The sequence below is a fragment of the Ammospiza caudacuta genome, chromosome 20 (genome assembly GCF_027887145.1).
Source record: "Ammospiza caudacuta isolate bAmmCau1 chromosome 20, bAmmCau1.pri, whole genome shotgun sequence".
NCBI classification, from domain to species: domain Eukaryota; kingdom Metazoa; phylum Chordata; class Aves; order Passeriformes; family Passerellidae; genus Ammospiza; species Ammospiza caudacuta.
Window position 1 is genome coordinate 7,502,781 of NC_080612.1, and position 18,497 is coordinate 7,521,277.

An 18,497-nucleotide genomic window follows, 5' to 3' on the forward strand; every position below is an offset into this window, starting at 1 on the left:
GATCATTTATCATACATTAAATGCCTTCCAAGGCTGGAGACTCAAGGTACATTGGGACTGGGTTTGTTTGGTGTTGGAGGGGGAAAGTTTTTAATGGGTTTGTGATACCTCAATGTATATTTTTCTCTCCAAAAGGGAAAGAAAACGAGAGATAAGTGGATCATAGCATGGAAAGACACACAATTAATTTTAAAATTAACATTTTTATTCACAGCAGCCCCTGATTTTGTTTGACAGGCTGCAGCCTTGGGCTGCAAGTGTTTACATTTTGATCTAAAATGAAGTTATTGAGATTTGTCCTGAACGTATCAAAAGCAGCTGGAGCAGCCTGTAAATATCTTCAGCCAACAAGAACAGCTCAGCAGATCCCTGAAGCTGGGTGTTCCATCTTGGGAATTGATTTGTGGCTGGGCTGAGTTTCTGCCAGCAGCTGGGTGCCTGTGGGGTGCTGTGCAGGATGCAGAACTCCTCACTTGCTGCTGCACTGAACCTCTCAGTGTATCAGTTCCAGATGTTAACAGCTGGTAGCCCCCTGTGAACCCATCCATGGCTTGTAAACAATAATTCCCCTAAAAGTCCAATGCTGAACAACATTTGAAAGGCTCTGGGCTTGTGGCTTGTGCACTGCATCAAGAAATGAGTTTTAAAGCTGCAAATTCAGGTGAGGATTTGCTCTGAGCACAGGTTTGAGTTGTGTTGTTTGATCTTTTCTGGGTCAGAACCCCCAGATCAGAAATGATTTATGCAGGTATCACCTTGCTGATGTGATTTCCCAATGTCCTGAATATCACACGGAAGATCTGCCAGTCTCCCACATTGCTTTTTATTCCCTTAATTATCCCCTTAATTAACCACAGGAGATGGACCCTCCTAATCTTGGAGCAGAGAAGGTGGCACTGAGTGGCTCTGGGGGTGCAAGAAAGGTAAATGTGTGTTCTGAGAAGAAACTCAGCACTTCCTGAATATTTAAGAAGTGGATATTACTTTTAATTTTCTCATCTCTTCTCTCTCCCTCACTATTTTCCCCTGTTGTGTGTGTTTGGCTCTGCTCAGGGCTGAGAAAGTGGAATGAGCTGCCAGAATCCCTGATCTGATACTTGAAAACACCTGGGCTTTCTCTCCCATCAATTCACATTTCCTGAGGATTCTTTGGCAGTCCCTGCTGGAGGATTTTGTGAGAAGAGGATTTATTTTATGGGAGGAGAAGGAGCTGCTGCTCCTGCCTGTGCTCTGGAGCTGGGCAAGGGGAGTGGATCTGCTGGAGCCAGATGTGCTCAGGGAGTGCTGAGGAAGGTGCAGGAAATCCCTCCTGCAGAGCTGAGAGCTTTGTGGGGCTCAGGGCTGTGTGTGAGGCTGGGCCTGGACATTTTTTGGTTTTTTTTTTTTTTTTGGTTAAGATGGGAATTAAATGTGTGAGATGGCATTTCTTGTTTGGACTTAGATGTTATTAGTTCTTATCTATATTATAGTCTTACAGCCTGCGAGTTCTACACTACTTCATTCTAACAAACTAAAAATGGAGCTGTATTTCTCTTTACAAGGCTTTTTAAGGATAAACTGTCTAATTAAAAAATTATATTTAAATTATTTTTACTTTTAATTTAATAACTAACTGCTCATGGCCTGCAATGCAGATTTTTTAATCTAATTACACAAAACTATCTAAACTCATAAAGAAGGAGGACCAGTCTCTGGCCTAAAACTTCTATTTTATCAAACATACTTATATAATACTTCTATTGTATATATTCTATTTTATATATTATATGATATATGTTGTGTATATTATATATAACATATAACATATATAATATAACATATATAATATAGCATATATAATATACCATATATAATATATAAATGTATTATATATTCTATATAATATCTATTACATATTGTATATTATATGTTATATATTATATATTACACTATATATTATGTATTATATATATTATGCTTCTATATATTATATGATACTTCTATCTTACCAAACTTTATATTATATTACTTTATATATTTTTTACTATATATATTATATATTTTTAAATATATATTACTATATTCTAAAACTTTAAGTTTTCTACCATGTGGTATTACACACTTCTATTCAAACTACACATTTATAATCCCAGTTCTATAATTTAATTTTAGAATTTAATTTTGTTTAAATTTAATTTTTCTCCACAGCCTCAGGTGAAATGCAGTTTTCTCTTGGGGGTCAGTGCCTGTCAGCACAGAAAATCTAAAATCCTTTCAGGATGATCTTAACCACAGTTTTCTCTTGAATTTTTCTTCATTTGGTCAAGAATTACTCCACTGCCTTAAATTTGACCCAATCCAGAACCATTCCCTTCCCCTGGCTGTGCTGGGCCCCTCCAGCTCAATCCACCCCAGCCCAAGCTGGGATTATTCTGGATCCTGCTCCTGAACCATGCACACACACACACAGATATTTTTCTCTTTCCATGCACACACACAGAGATATTTTTCTGTGCTGCATTTTCTCTGATGGAACTTTGTCGCAGACATTTCTCCACAGAAATCCTTTCTTTCACATTTCTGCGTCTTCGGGAGGCCAGAGGCCCCTGAAGAGAAGGTAAACAATTGTTATCAGCTGCTGGGGAATGCAATAGGATTCACCTTGATTGGCTCATTTTCTATGTTTATAATTAAGGGCCAATCATCAATGCAAGCTAGGGGACTGAGTCCCTGGACACAACTTTGTTATGGATTCTTTTCTGTCTTTTCTTAGCTTAGCTAGCAGCTCTGCAAACCTCTCTCTATATTCTATTTAGTATAGTCATAATGTATTATATATCATATCTTAATAAATCAAGCCTTCTGATCAAGATACAAGATTCACCGTCTCTCTCTCACCAGCAGCACCCACTCAGGTGCGGTAATAGAACTTTTCATTGCCTGTGCCTGCCCTGGGGTGGCAGCTGTGCCAGGGCAGTGTGCAGACAGCACGTTCTGCATCCCAGAGAGTGCCTGCCTTGCTTGGCACCACATCCACCTCCTTTGGAAGCAGCAGCCTCAGCTGGGAGCTAAACTTGTGACACACTTTGGCTTTTGGCAGAGGGGACTCAGGAAAGGCTTTGTGCACCTCAGCCTGGCCAGTTTCAGGCTTTTCCTATTTTTTTCTTTTATTGCTGCCCTTAACCAGAGTGGAATTTAACTCCTGGGGATGTGTGAAGGCTTTAAACATGGACTGGAGAGATTTTGCCAGGTCTAAAAGAGTCTCCCAAGTTTTTGTTGTTTGTGAAGGAGGGAGAGTAACCTGAGGGCTTTTATGGCCATGTGTGGGTCATTGTACAGGGCTGAGAGGGTTCCAAAAATTGCTGGATTTTTATTAATTTGATGTTTTCAGTTTTCTGAGTGCTCCAGACCAGGACAGGGATGAGCAACACACGCTGAGCTCTGAAATGTCTGGGGTGGACAAAAAGCAGGTGAGATTTGGAAAAATGTGCAGGACAGGCACCTTGGGTGCTCTGCACCATCCCAGTCCCCATCTGGGTGCACTGGTGTCCCTTATGCTGTGGGGAAGGTGGGACAGGATTCACCTTCCTGGGCTTGGCTGAGCTCTGGAGCCCTTCCAGCCTCACCAGCTGCAGTGTCCAATCTCCATCCCCTCTATCATCTGCTGGGTTTTAATAACCTTCAAAATCATCTGCATTTTCCCTTCTGTGTGGTTCCTGCATTTCCTGACACAAAGCCCTGAGGGAGGGAGGGAAAAGGAAGGACTGGAAACACCCACACAGAACCTGGTGGGATCCAGCTCATCCTGCACGTGTGCTCTTCATCACCTCCTCCAAATGGGATCCAGCTCTTCCTCCCTGCAGGTTTGCTCTTCATCACCTCCTCCAAATGGGATCCAGCTCTTCCTCCCTGCAGGTTTGCTCTTCATCACCTCCTCCAAATGGGATCCAGCTCTTCCTCCCTGCAGGTTTGCTGTTCATCACCCCTTCCAGATGGGATCCAGCTCTTCCTCCCTGCAGGTTTGCTGTTCATCACCCCCTATAAATGGGATCCAGCTCTTCCTCCCTGCAGGTTTACTGTTCATCACCCCTTCCAGATGGGATCCAGCTCTTCCTCCTGCAGGTTTGCTGTTCATCACCCAGAAACCCCCCCAAAAGCTGCTGCTTCCCTGTGCCCAGCTGGGTGAGCAGGCTGGGGGATGAAAATGGGCTAATCCAGGCAAATTTAAACCTTGTCCCTTTCCCTCTTCAGCATCCTGCCTCCAGGCATGGGCTCTGCAGGAATTTGCTTCTTTCCCATCCCCATGGGCTGCTCCAAGTGGGACAGGACCCCCTGGCCTGTGTCACCACCTCAGGTGAGACTCAGCACAGGGAAAAGCAGCTCAGACCACTGGAAATGGCCCCAAATGCTCCTCATGCTCCCCAAAACCTGCTGGAGGGTTGCCATGGGTCACCCATCCCTGTGCTGCCCTCTTGTCACCCTTGGAAGCCACCAGCTTTAGTGGGATGAGATGGGATCTGCAGCTTTTCACCGTAAACTCTGACTGACTCTTCAAACACTGCTTCTTCCTCTTTGGCTTTTGAGTTTTCCCTTCCTTTTCCCTGCTGAAATCTTCCCTCCAATGCCAGCTGAGCTGGTTGGAGCAGGCCAGGAGCAAAGGCTCCAAGGAAAACCACAATATTTTGATGAGGCAGGGAGAGTCAGAGGGAGCCTTTGGATTCAGCATTTTCTGCTGGGGCCTCAGCAGAGCCCAGGAGTTAATCATTCAAATATGCTTATGTGTAACTAATCTCTGCAGGACAATGAGCTGAGGAATTACTGAATGCAATTGAAATGGGGCAGAGTGGTTGCTGTAAAAAGGGTGTCCTGAGCCAATGGGAGCCAGCAGGCTCCTATAAAAGTGGGTGGGGAAGGAAAAGCAGCTGGTGGGAAGAGATCCCCAAAATCCCAAAGCATGTCCTGAGCTGCCTTTGCTTGGGCAGAGATCATCCTGAGCTGCTGGAAATCATCCTGAGCTGCTGGAAATCAGGCTGAGCCCTTCTCCAGCACTGCTGATCCCTGAGGGGTCAGTGGGAAGGGCTGGATCTTTCTGGAATCACCTGGTGGAGCCTCCAAAGATGAAATCCTGCAGTGCTGTGAGTTTGGGTCAGATTTTGGGGAAAATGTTGATGCTCTTTCAGGAGCTGGGTGGGATCCATGGAAGGACCAGCTTGTGGGAAGAGATCCCCAAAATCCCAAAGCGTGTCCTGAACTGCCTTTGCTTGGCCAGAGATCATCCTGAGCTGCTGGAAATCAGGCTGAGCCCTTCCCCAGCATCTGTGGGATCAATGGATCTGGTGAGAAGGGCTGGATCTTTCTGGAATCACCTCATGGAGCATCAAAAGATGAAATCCTGCAGTGCTGTGAGTCTGGGTCAGATTTTGGGGGAGATTTGGATGCTGTTCCAGGAGCTGGGTGGGATCCATGGAAAAGCAGCTGGTCAGAAGAGATCCCCAAAACCCAAAGCATGTCCTGAGCTGTCTCTGCTTGGGCAGAGATCATCCTGAGCTGCTGGAAATCATCCTGAGCTGCTGGAAATCAGGCTGAGCCCTTCTCCAGCACCTGTGGGGTCAGTGGGAAGGGCTGGATCTGCCTGAAATCACCTGGTAGAGCCTCCAAAGATGAAATCCTGCAGTGCTGTGAGTTTGGGTCAGATTTTGGGGGAGATTTGGATGCTTTTCCAGGAGCTGGGTGGGATCCATGGAAGTGGAAGCCTGGGTGAGGCTGAATTTGGGGAGCAGTGAGGTTCAGCAGTGTTACCCTGTGGGGTATCCCTGGAGCAGGAACCCCTGCCAGGGCCTTGCAGCAGGAACAGGGAGGTGAGGAAAGGGATGGGAATGGATTGTAGTGGATTTAGGGATTAGATCAGCTGGGCTGACCCCATTAACAATCTCAGGGCCTGTCCCATCCCTTGGCTCCCAGCCCTCCCAGCAGCTTTTGGCTCTGTCCCTGGTGTTGTTTGGAGCCTCATTGGATCCGGTGCCATTGGATAGCTCAGCCCTGGCCGGAGCTGGCAGGAGAAAATTCCTGCTGGAGCTTTCTGCCAGCCTTCAAATCCCCCAAAGAGGTGTTAAGTGCAGCTATTTCCAGCTCCAGGGCACAGACATTTATTCCTCTCGATGCCACTGCCAATCCTTCGAAAAGCAGGAAATCCCAACATCTCCAGGCATCCCATTCCTGCTGCTATTATTTTTTTTTTTTAGTTTAATAATTTTTTATCTGTCTCTTTTTGTGACTTTTCTGCCTTTTGTCCCAGTTGAACCCACAAACATGATTTACACCAACCCCCCCATGAAATCAGCCTTCAGCCCCCTTTTTTCTCCTTGCAAATCAGCAAATGGGTGTGAGCAGTTTTGGATGGGATCACCCCTGCCCCAGCCAGCTGCTCTCCCATCCAGCAAACCAAGAGCACAGCCTGTTTCCTGTTAAATCTTGCTGCTTGCATTGGTTTACATTGTTTGTCTGATGTTTTACAGCTTCCAAGCTGATGTTGCATTAAAGCTGGCTGGAGTTGAGGCAAAAAATCAGATGCAGGCACTGGCAGGGTTCCCCAAATGCTTTCATGAGGGTTGATCCCATTTTCTCGGTCCCTGCAGGAGCTGTGTCCTGGCCCAGGCTCCAAAAGGTGCTTTTGGGACAATTTTGCAGTTTTGGGACAATTTTGGAGTTTTAATTGGAGGAAAGGCTGTGCCTCCTCCTCCTCCAGCAGCTTTGGTGGCTCTGGGTGGTTCCTGAGTTTCTCTTGACCCTTGAACTTTATTTTCAGTTTCTCTTCCTTGCTGTCCTGTTGAGGAGTGAGGGAGGCTGGGTGGGCACCAACCACAGGCTGGGGCAGAATTATATTTATATTTATCGCTATATTGATATTTATGTGAGTGTTTATAGAATGGCTTATAAAATCTTGGAGTAGATTGAGTTGAAAAGGATCTCCAAAGATCATTGAGTCCAACTCCCTGCTCTTCACTCCTACCTCAAGTGAACCATGTGAGCAGGAGAATCCAGATGCCCATGAACTCTGGGTTCCCTTCCCTGAGGAACCTCTTCCAGAGCATTTTATGTGGATATTTTTAATTTAAAAAATGCATTTTAGACAAAACAGGATGAGTCTCTGACTGAAGAATTCAGGTTTAATTCAGTTCCTTGCAGCTGGCACATGAAGCTCAGCCCTGCAGGAGGCAGGGGATGGTGAAAACACATCAGGAACCAGGAACCACGGTGGGGATGGGATTTAAATCCTGCCTTGTCTCATCTTTAACTGTGAGAATTTGAATTTCCCTCCTAAGAACCTCACAGAAAAGGGCTGCACCATCCCATCAGCAGCATTAGTGACCAACCTTCAGAGTTTTGATCTTGTATCTTTGGCAGTGGAGTTTTTTATTTTATTTTTTGGGGGTTTGTGACATGCTTTCACTTCCTTGTGCCATTTTCCAGGTGCAGATGAGATCATTGCTTTTGAGCTCTTTATTAACAAGCTGATGGAGATTTATCTCATGAGGAGGGCAGTGTGCTAAAGATTTACAAACTCAGTTTTGATCTTGACATTAGGAATTTTCAGCCATTTAAACCTCATGGGACAAGAAATAAGAAATAGGAAATAAATAGGAAATAAATAAGAAATAAATAAGAAATCCCTCTTCTCTTAAAGGGTCAACTGAAAGCATCACACATCACACAAAACCTTCAGTAGAGACTTTATAAAAACTCCAGCCTAGCCAGGCTCTGTAATACTGATTTAGGGATTTTTTTAGGGTTTTTTTTTTCCTCAGGAAAGCCTAAGAAGGGGAAGGAATTAGGCAGTGGGTTATTCTGGGATGTCCCCGTGCCGGAGATGAGCTCTCCTCCCGCACACGTCCTCGTGCCACATCAGCAGCTGTCTGCAAGCCAAGGCCTGGGGAGATGCCTATGGCTGGAAAAACAGCTCCTTCTGTATTTATTGGACTTCCCAGCAGCTGGAAAATCCCAAAGATCTGCACCTCCAGGGGCTCCTGCAGCTGGGGGAAAAAGTTTTCCTGTGAAAGAAATCTCTGTGATCCTAAAATGCCTGTGATGAGGGAGCATGGAGATGTTCCTGCCCCCAGAATTGTTTCTCCAGACGTGTGGCAAGGTCAGTTCACAGCTGTCCCATGTAGAAACCTGCAGGGATCAGGCAGACCTGGGGAATATGGAGCTGTTTATCAGAAAATAAATAGCTCAGCTGTTTTTTGGGGTTGGAGCAAAAATCACCTTGATCCTCTCTGAGCCATGAGCAGGTGAAAAGTTGTAAAAATGAAATCTGTGTTCTCCTGACTTGGATAACCTGTTTAAATCCTCCTGAAATGGTGCTGGAGCAGGAAAACCCTGCTTGGTGCTGGATCAGGATGAGTCCAAAGCCTGCAGGAGCCAGGGATCCCTGCCAGGCAATCCAGGGAAATCTGGAGGTGCAGCTGCACTCAGGTTTGCACGGGGGTGATGCAAATCTGCAGTTTTGGGGGATCCCTGTGCTGGCAGCTGAGGGGTTTTGCTGGCAAACCCTGGGAATGGAATTTCTGCTCCCCCAGGGATTCCCAGGCTTGGTTTGGGTGGCTTTGGCCAAACCTTGTCCTGCCAAGGGCACTGCAGGGAAAAGCAATAAAAATGAGTGTTCCTCTGGGGAAAGCTGAGCCAGACACCAAAATCCTTCCAAGTTAAGCTCTGTCCTGGCTGCCTGTGTAGCTGACAGGTCTGCTCTGCTCCTAAAATGATCTCAAGGCAGGCAGGTGAGGCTCCAGGCAGGATCTGGGTGCAGGAACATCTCATTCTCCTGGGGTGCAGCAAAATGTCATCGGCTTCCTGTCTTGTGGCTTTTCCCTGAACTCAAAGGCTTGTTCTTGGGACACAGTTCTTGGGTTTTCTCCTCCTTTGGGAATTTTAAGTTATTTCTGAATGTCCAGGTTGGGTTTTTTGGCTCTGTTCAGTGCTTGTGCCCTTGCAGACACTGCTGGGGTCCATCTGTGGTGCTGGGTGCCAGCTGTGGGTAAATCCCATTCCCTGTCCCTGCTTCAGGGCTCTGGGATCCCCCCCAGCCCAGGGGCATCTCTTGTGGGCAGGGATCCTGCCCTGGCATCCTCCAGGGCACACTGAGGGCTCTGCTATGGAATGATTGGCAGTTCCCTTTGGCAGGAAAGTGCCAATCCCATCATTTCCCCATGGTTTTGGTCCCATCCATAAATGCCCAGGTCCCAGGGTGGGCTCAGCACATCCCTGATGGGACAGGGACAGGGACAGGGAAGGATGCCCAGCACAGGGCACACAGGGCTTGGGATTTTGGAACTTTACCCCAAAACCAAATGAATTTGCACAGGACAAGCTGAAATCCACCCCTGCTCCTTTGTGTGTGCTTTATCACATCCTCCAAATCCCTCCCTTCAGTTCCTTCTCTGAAGGCTCCAAACCTCTACAACAGAGCTAACAGGGATTTTTTTTTGAGCCCCTCACCCCTCCCTGCCTTTCCAAACTCCCTTTAGTGACCTCAGACATGAAAACCACAAGCACTGAACCTCCTCCAGCTGCTTCTCCCTGAAGGAGAGATCAGAGATCTTTCTCATGTGAGACACAGAATGGGGTCCTGCCACTGCTGCTGAGGGATTTGAGGGAAAAAAATCATATTTAACAGTTCTGGTCAGAACAGCTCACCCTGCTCAGGGCTTCTGGAATGAGCTGGACAGAGCCAGGGGGGAAATTCTTTGCATTCTTGGGATTGGGAGGTGGAATTAAGGTAAAATACTCCTGGATGAGGGCCAGGCTATCTGGAGCAGCAAGCTGTTAAATCTCACATTGGACTTGAATTCTGGAATAATTTTGGAGTGGAGTTGGTGGCAGGAAGAGTGTCGGGTTGGGAGTCCAGGCAGGGGGAAAATGCTCATTTTGGGCTGTGAATGAGCCAGACCCCAGCTAGCAGAGGTCAGGGCAGCAGATGCTGCTCCCCAGGCAGCAAAATGTGTCCCTAATTCTGGTGCTGGGACAGTCTGAGCTGGCCTGGCTCCTGCAGTGCCCAGCTGGGCTCTGCCATGTGGGGGAAAAGTCTGCTGGGTGCTGTGGGTCACATCTGGAAATGAGATGGAGAAAAAAAGCATCATTTGAGCTCCTGGATAGCACCAGAACTCAGGGATGCTCCTCCTTCCTCCTCCTGCCAGCAGGAACCCCAGGCACAGCTGGGGGTGGGAGAATGGGAACAGGCAGGAGCTGTGACAGTGATGGGGAAAATAGGGAAAAATAGGGGGAAACAGGGGAAAACAAGGGAAAACCAAGGCAAAAATGGGAAAACCAGGGGGAAACAGGGAAAGAAACGGGGAAGCAAGGAAAAACAGGGAAAACCAGGGGGAAATTGAAAAAGAGGGGAAAACAGGGAAAAAGAGGGGAAAAGAGAGGGAAACGGGGAGAAGCAGGGGAAAACAAGGGAAAACCAGGGGGAAACAGGGAAAACCAAGGCAAAAATGGGAAAACCAGGGGGAAACAGGGAAAGAAACAGGGGGAAGCAAGGAAAAACAGGGAAAACCAGGGGGAAATTGAAAAAGAGGGGAAAACAGGGAAAAAGAGGGGAAAAGAGAGGGAAACAGGGAGAAGCAGGGGAAATGGAAAAAGAGGAGAAAACAGGGAAAAGCAGGGAGAAATGGGAAAACAGGCCAGAACAGGGAAATGAGGAAACAGGGAAAAACAGGGAAACAGGGAAAAAGCGGGGAGAACAGGGGAAAACAGGGGGACACAAGGAAAAATAGGGGGAAACCGGGGAAATGGGAAAACAAGGAAAGAACGGGGGGAAATGGAGACACAGGGAAAAAATAGAGGGAAACAGGGAAAAGGGGGAAACAAGGGAAAACAAGGAAAAAACAGGAGGAAGCAGGGAAGAAACAGGGGAAAACAAGGGGAACTAGGGCAAAGCAGCCACTTCTGCTCCTGTCAGAGCCCCAGACTGTGACCCTGCAGCCCCGTCCTGCTCCCCCTGAGCTGCCCCTGGGCTCTTCCTTCATCCCTGCTGAGCCCAGGGGGAATTGGGGGAATCGTTCCCAACTTCTGGGACCAAATAATGGTCTGGCAAGAGGAGAAAAAATAAAAAATAATTAGAATATTTTTACAATAAATTACTTTTCATGAGTATGAAATCAAATGTCCCACTGAGCCATCCCCCCTTCCCTTCTCGGGGTGTTTGTGTGCACCCAGCCAGCTCTGGGTGCCAGATTTGTGCAATATTTGATCTGTGGCTGCTGGGTGAGCTTTGATTAAAGCAGAGCCCAGCGTGGGGCACTTCTGCCTCCTGGATTTCCAGCTGCTCCCTCCAGCAGCGCCGTTTTCCCCCTTTTCCCTCATTTCCCCCAGCCCGGAGGCACCGTTTGATTGGAAGGTTTTAAAAGGGACAATCTGTGTGAGTCACAGTGAAAGCCATAAAAGAAAAACCAATAAAGCCATCTGAAAAGTGCTGTTTAATGGATCGAGGGAAAGTTACTGGAAGCAGGAGACAGATTGTTTCATCTTGAAATCGTTGCTTCAAATCCCTCTGCGTTTGGGAGCAAAGGACATTTATTGCTCATCAATAGCTGTCAGGGAAAAGAGGTTTGAAAGGGATTTTGCCACCTTTGAAAGGAGTTGTGGGTTTTTCTGGGCTCCCAGCGGCTCTCTGAGCATATTTAAAAGGTTTTCAAGTGCTGGGTACTCTGGAAATTCAGGACTTCCAGGGCAGAGCTTTTCAGAGAATGGAAATAATTGTCCCTGACATGGATACAGATATCTGCTTACATGGCAAATATTGATTTTCTTAGTAATTAAATGCACCTGATCTAATCCATATTCACCTCTAGAGAGAAGTGCTTTTCCTCTTTCTCTGTGGCTTTTCCCAGACTGAATTTTGGGATGTTGAATCTTTTTGGATGATTTTTCCCTCATCAGTTGGCAGGCAGCACCAATCTGGGGAGTGTCCCGTGGGATTGTCCCCTTTGCTGTGACCCTGCAGCAGCACTGACATGTCTGCAGGCTGTTTGTCTGCATCTGAGCTTCTGTTTGTGGAGAAGAAATGTGTTTGCAGTTGGATTTAGCATTTGTATATGGCTGTGTCAACCTTAGCAAGTCCAACCCAACGAGTTTTCCTGCTGGTGAGGAGCTGAACCTGGATTTCCACAGGAGCACTGGGAGTGAGGGGGGCAGGATGGCCTCAGGCCGAGCTTTGTGAGAGGTGAGTTCATCTAGAGATGTGAATTTCCTCATAAAGCTGCGCCTCCAGGGGCTGAGAGTCACCCTCGCTCCTTTCCTGGCTGCCTCACCCAGCTGTGGGTCACAGCTGGAGTTTGTGCCAGCAGCTGGCTCAGCCTCCGGCTCCTGCTCCCGCCTGACGCTGTTCCAGATGTTTTCCCAGTTGCACACGTGGTGGGCACGTGGCTGGCGCCTCCCTGTGCTGCAGAGCAGGTGTGTGACCCCAGGGGACACCTGAGCCCTCAGCGGGGCTGTCAGCACCGGGGTTTCTCTCCATTTACAGAACAGCTGGAGCTGGGCTGCTTTGGGAGGTTCCGCCTCTAAAGCCGAGCCCGGGGGCAGAACTCGGGCAGTTTTGTCCGTGTTTGTAACGCAAGGATAGTTCTCGGTGAGCAAAGGGGGCGCGCGAGCGGGGCCGGGCCGCCAACATCTGCCTGGCACATCTGGCCAGACGCTGCCGCGCGTGCGGCCCCGCTCCAGACGCGCGCGCGCGCCCCGCCCGCGGCCAGCTGTGCGCGCCAGATGTGCGAGAGGGGCGGGGTCACCGCCACGGTCACGCCTCCTTCCGTTGTCAATCACCCGCGGCCACCCAATGACGGCCCGCGACACATCGAGGCCCCCGACCAATCAGGGCGTGGTTGTGATTTCCATGGCAGCCGCAGCCGCGCGGCTGAGGGGAGGCGGCGGCGCCGCGGCCGCTCCCGGAGCCGCTCCCGTTCCTCGTCCCGCGACCGGAGCCGCTGCCGCTCCCATCCCGCTCCCTGCGCACTGCGATGGTGCCCGAGCGGAGCCGCGGCGGCGGAGGGGCGGCCGTGCCGCTGCTGCGCGGCTCCAGCCGGGCGCGGGGGCGGCGGCAGCAGCAGCAGCAGCGCAGGTGAGGGGCGGCCGCGCCCGCCGCGCACCTGAGGCGAGCCCGGGGCGGTTCCGCGGCCGCCGCTCCGCTCCCCGCGCCCGCCGCGCTCCGCCCTGCCCCGCCCGCGGCCCGGCCGTGCTCGGGGCTGGGGGCCGCGGCCTGAGGCGGCCGCAGGAGCCGCTGGGTCCCCGGCGGGCCGGGCAGCCCCGGGGATGCGCGCAGGGCCGGGCCCGTGCTCGTTCCCCGCAGCCGGGGCATTGCCGAAGTTTCCGTGCGGGCGGGAGAAGTCCCGGCAGCGGCTCCCGGTGCCTTTGTTCGGTGCCGGGGAGGGCCCGGAGTGGCCGCGGTGGGGCTGGGGAGCACCGGGGCCGGGGCTGGAGCGCTGGGTCGGTACCTGCGGGCAGGTACGGAACGGCTTGGCTGGGAGAAGCCGAACGGGCTCCGGGGACACCTTCCCTTCCCTGGAGCAGCGTGTTCTGTTCAGTTTGATCGGTACAGTTTGATCGTTTCGCAGTTTGATCGTTTATAGCAGGAGTTGGAGCTGTCGCTCGGCTGGAGGTGGGTTTGCTGCGGCCGCTGCGATTTCCATTTGTTTTTGTGAGTGTGCCGTGCGGATTTCTGTGGGTCTGGGCGGTTTTGCTGTTCCTGAGGAGTTCGAGTCTCTGCAGTGCCCCGGTGTAGAACGGAGCGCTGAAATCCCTCTGAGGAGCACACAGAGAACTCGTCTGCTCTCAGTGTGACATTTTTCCTCTTTTTCCCCTTTTTTCTTCTTTTATGTGTAACTTTAGAGAGCTCAAAGCCTCTGTGTGTCGCCAGTGAAATTCCTTTTGTTGGATTGTTCTCCAGCAGGAACTGTAGAAATTAACAAACGCTGTTTGTTTTTGCATAACCAGCAGCATGTTGGTAACTCTTTTTTAACCATTTTCTATGCAAATCCTGATAATTTGCTGTATATATTCTAGATGTAAGTAGAGCATAATAGATAAAGATATTTCCTTTCATTTTAAGCAGAACTCTTTAATTATGTGGTTTTTAAAGTCATTTTAGAGGCCTTAAATGTTGAAAAACCTAAAAATATTGAATTTTGAGTGCTTGGGTAACAAAACTGAAAAGCATAAGTATGAGCATATGTATTATGTGATTGTAATAGAAATAGTGAAATTATTCCATAGTTGTGTGTTGTATTCCCTGATATGGAAACTTTCATTTAGGAATGGTGAAAGAGCTTAGTGGAGATGTTCTTCTAAGAAATAACTCTTCACTTTCTACATGTGCATTGTTTTGAGGGTGATTCTTGAGAATTCCCACTACCTGCTGCTTTTCCAGTATTTATTTTAAGAGAGAAAAAGTGAAAGGTGCAGGAAGAGGCAGGGAAGAAACTGATAGAGTTGACATTTACTTTTTGAAGTCCTAACAGCATTTTCATTTCTCATTCTCCAACAGAGTGATGATGGATGGCAGCACTTTGGGATATTTTCCATTCAATTTAGCCACTGCAAAATGAATTTCCTTTGTAGTTTTGGGTGTAGTGGTCAGGCTGTGCATCAGAATCTTCCGTTTCTGTATTTTGGAGCGTTTTGGCTGGGGAGGGGGTGTTGTTGTCAAAGCCCCAGAAAATGAGGGATTGAGCAGCTCCCTGAAGAGGAAAAGGAATCCTGGGAGCATGGTAGGAAAACATGAGGGGAAAGACAATTTTTTCCAATGGTATGAAGTCTTCCCCTACTTCTCTCTTGCTCCTACTTTCTGGCACAACAATCTCCTTTTTTATTGTTTTTTTGTTTTGAGGATGCCTGTGGAGCCTCATGCCCTGTTGACACAGAGCTGAGTGTGACCTTTCCTCCCAGAAGAGCTGAGCTCAAACTCTGGCCCTTTACATTTTTCAACCAGTGTTGAAATGTGTGAAAACATTCCTGCAGTGGGAGCTGTAAGGGGAAGTTGCTCACTGCACTTGGAGCAAATCAGGAACAAAATCAGGAACAAATCCCATTAAAAAAAAAAAAAAAAAAAAAAAAAAAAGAAAAATAAATCCCATAAAATCCAAGCTGTGCTCTTCCTAGAAGGAGCTCTGATGGTCAGAATCAGAGCCAGGAGTTCAGGCCATGCAAGCAGAGGACAAGTTAATCACTGAGAAATGCTATTTATATATCTGGGCTGTGTTTTATTTTGGGATGGGTGATGCCACTGGCACTGCCCTCTCAGTTTAGGCCTGGAAAAGCTCTGCTTGAGCAGGAGAAGGGAGCTGCTCCCTGTCCAGCCTCCACAGGGAAATCTGAGCTCTGGAACTCCACAGGATTCCTGGGAATGGAGCAGCTTTTATTCCTCTGCAGGGAATGTTTGAAACACCAACAAACCCCAGACTAGCATGAAATACAAATGAATGGCTTTGCCTCTTGACTAAGCTCAAAATTTTCAACATTTTTTGGATGAACTTGAGGAAAAAGGTCCTGACCTGCTACGTGGAGTGAGGGCAGGAGGATGAATTGTGAGCAGGAGAAGGAAACAAAGCAGTGCAGTCAGATCTGCTGTGCTCACATCATCTGAGGCTGACTCACAGGCCTGACTTTTCTGGGCACAAAATTCACTTACACACAATTCTGCTTGGCTGCACTGTCTTGTGATGAAACTTGTAGATCCTAATTTTTTTTTTTTTTTTTCTGGGAATTCTTTCTTATCCTGGCACTTGAAACTTGCTGCCAAAGTCCTCTCTACCATTGTAGCCTTCTACAACTTCCTCAGCTCCTGTTTTTGTGTTTGTTTTGGTGATTGTGGGGTTTGGTTTTGTAAGGTGAGTGGCACTTTGCCCTTCTCAGATAAAAACCCCACAACATTTCAAAGCTCAGAGGGCTTTGCTGATTGCCCTGCTGTGATTTTGAAACGCTGTCAATTTAATTCCTGTTAACAGCAGAACAATAATAACTTTTATAACCCTTCAGGCTGACAGATGCTCTCCAGAGCCCTTACTCATGGGGAGGAGGGAAGGTGGGGTTTGTTTGCACAAGGGCAGCAACTTCCATATGTCATCCTCATCCCAAAGAGCTTTCCTTGGAAATTATGCACACAGGGGATTTTACTGGCTTGGAGAATAATTGACTTTTGTGAGCTGTTCCTGACTGCTCCTCTCTGGTTTTCCTGACACAGAGCCCTGGTTTTTATGGCGATAAAAAACCAGGACAGAAGGTTGTAGGACATTAAATCCTGATTCTTTATGGTCTTGCAGCCTTTGGCAGCTTTGAACTTCCCAAAGTTTGAGCTGATTGAATGAAGGTGTTTGTGGGTGATTGATGTGGGATTTTCCCACATGGCTGGATTTTGGTGGTGTGGGTGAATCAATACTCACAGAAATTCAGGAAACCTCCTCAGAGTCTGGAATTCACAGCTGGAATTGTGCCCACAGGGAGTCATCACTTGCTTAAAATGAAATTAAAGATTTCAGCCTTCAATCACCAGCTTTCCTCCAATACTGAGAGTTCTTCAGCTTTGTTGTTAAAGCAGGGTTTATTTCATTTTAGTTGAACAGATATTCTAATATAAATCTTAAATTTGACCTGATATGCTTTTCTCCAGTGATCACCTACCCGACTCCTGCATTTGGGGAATGTTGGTGTAACTTCAAGGAGCAGGTTTAGTTTGGAACATGAAGATTTCTGTGGAGGATTTTTTTTTCCTTCCTGAGGAAATTAGTTTTGTGGCATTTACTCAAACTGAGTAATGGTAGGGATTGCAGGAAGTGTAAATATTTGTAGGGTTTGTGTGCTCTGTGCTGAAATGCTGTTTCTTCTGGGTTAACTCTTCTCTCCAGTGGGTGCTGTATCCAGACAATTTTAAAAGATTCTGTATTATTTAAGTAGAACAATTTCCCCTTCCCTAATTTCAAGTTAGGTCTGCATGCTGAATCTTTCAGAAGAGAAACTTTGATTTTTGGTGCTATGGAAATATGAACTGCATGATTTATTTTCCTTACTTTTTGAGCACTGTTCAGGTGACCTCCACTTAAATTTCTGGGAATTTGAGGGGTATTTTTTAAAATGTTTTTTAATGTGATCTTTAAGGTCCAGTTAAAGGAAAGAGAGGTTTGTGAGCAGAATGAAACTTTTCACAGAGGATGAATTATTCCTGTGAGTGGTGTTCTGGCCACTTCACAGGAAAAGAAGGGAATTAATATTTGAGTTATATTTGAGATTAATTTTGGTAACAGAGACTAAAAACTGAATTTTGGTTGGAATATTGTGACAGCTGTTGATTGGAATAAGCTTTGTAATGTTTTGGATGCCCTGGCAGAGAAAAACCCAGCAGGAATTCCCTGCTTTTCCCCACTGCTGATGGGAATTCTGTCCTGTGCCTGCACCTTCCCATAATAAAACACCCCCAGGGCTGGAAACCTCCTCAAATCAGCCATTTCTGAGTGAAACACTGATTTCAGGAGGAAAAGGTGAGGTGGACAATGGCCAGGGAGCAGGAAGGAGGATCCTGTGCACTCAGGGATGTTCCTGCAGAGCTGACAGGGATGGGAAAGCCTGGAGGAATCCAATCTTTGAAAATGTTGGCGCTGCCTCCGTGCTTGGAGCTCCTCCCAATTAAAAGCATCTGTGATTCTGAGTGAGCTATTTCAGCCCTGAACAGCCACATCTTCCTTAAAATTCCAATAAAGTACTAATTTCGTTGGAGTTTTGGGAGGAAGAGTCAGTTTTGGGAAGAAAAATCAGTTTTCAGCTCACCGGATCTGAAAACCTAAAGCAGGTGAGCTGCAGAACACAAGTAAATTATTCTCTACATCATCTGTTAAAAATGGGAAAAATAAAGATACAGGTGGAGTCATCCAGCAGCAGAATAAAGATTTGTCTAAACCAGTGTTTGATAAAATCTCTGATATTCCCTCTAAAACACAGAATGTCCTTAGTCCTTCTTGGAAATGGAATTCAACAGACAGATTTTGAAACTATTTTCTATCTAAAAGTTTTGCTCAGACTCTTATGCATGTTTAGAAATCATCTATTTGTTTTTCTTCTCATCTGTAGAAATTAAAATTACTTTTGAATAATGCAGTTTTTATGAAGCTGAACTGCAAAAGAAATGAGAAGAAGAAATAAGAAACTACTGAAATTCAGAAATTTCTTTCTGATAAAGAAATGAGAAACTTGCTTGTGTTTTGGGGTTTCAAACTGAATCTTGTGTCATCTGTTGGAAAAGCAATTCCTTGAGTAATTCCAAGAATAATTTCTTGTCTCATTGTCTCATCTCTTGGAAAAGTAATTCTAAGTGTAATTTCTTGTGTTATCTCATGAAAAGTAATTTATTGTAAAAATATTCTAGTTATTTTTTATTTTTTCTCTTCTTGCCAGACCTTTATTTAGGATTGGGATCCCCATGGCACGTGCACTAGAGGATAATTTGGAGTAGGAGGTGTTTTTGTCCCATCTCTTGGAAAAGT

General features: G+C 47.1%; 1 protein-coding gene across 5 annotated transcripts in view; it reads left to right on the forward strand.

Moving 5' to 3' along the window:
• Window positions 1-4,178: 4,178 nt before the first annotated feature.
• TPST1 (tyrosylprotein sulfotransferase 1) overlaps window positions 4,179-18,497 on the forward strand; it is a 33,168-nt gene continuing 18,849 nt past the window's right edge. For 3 of the 5 annotated variants that reach the window (XR_009275547.1, XR_009275550.1, XM_058817790.1), the window contains exon 1: window positions 4,179-4,333. The gene's annotated coding sequence lies outside the window, so the exon portion shown is untranslated. Of the gene's footprint in view, window positions 4,334-12,872; window positions 13,091-13,538; window positions 13,628-18,497 lie in introns of those variants that run through there. The other 2 variants (XR_009275548.1, XR_009275549.1) reach the window with 2 other exon arrangements.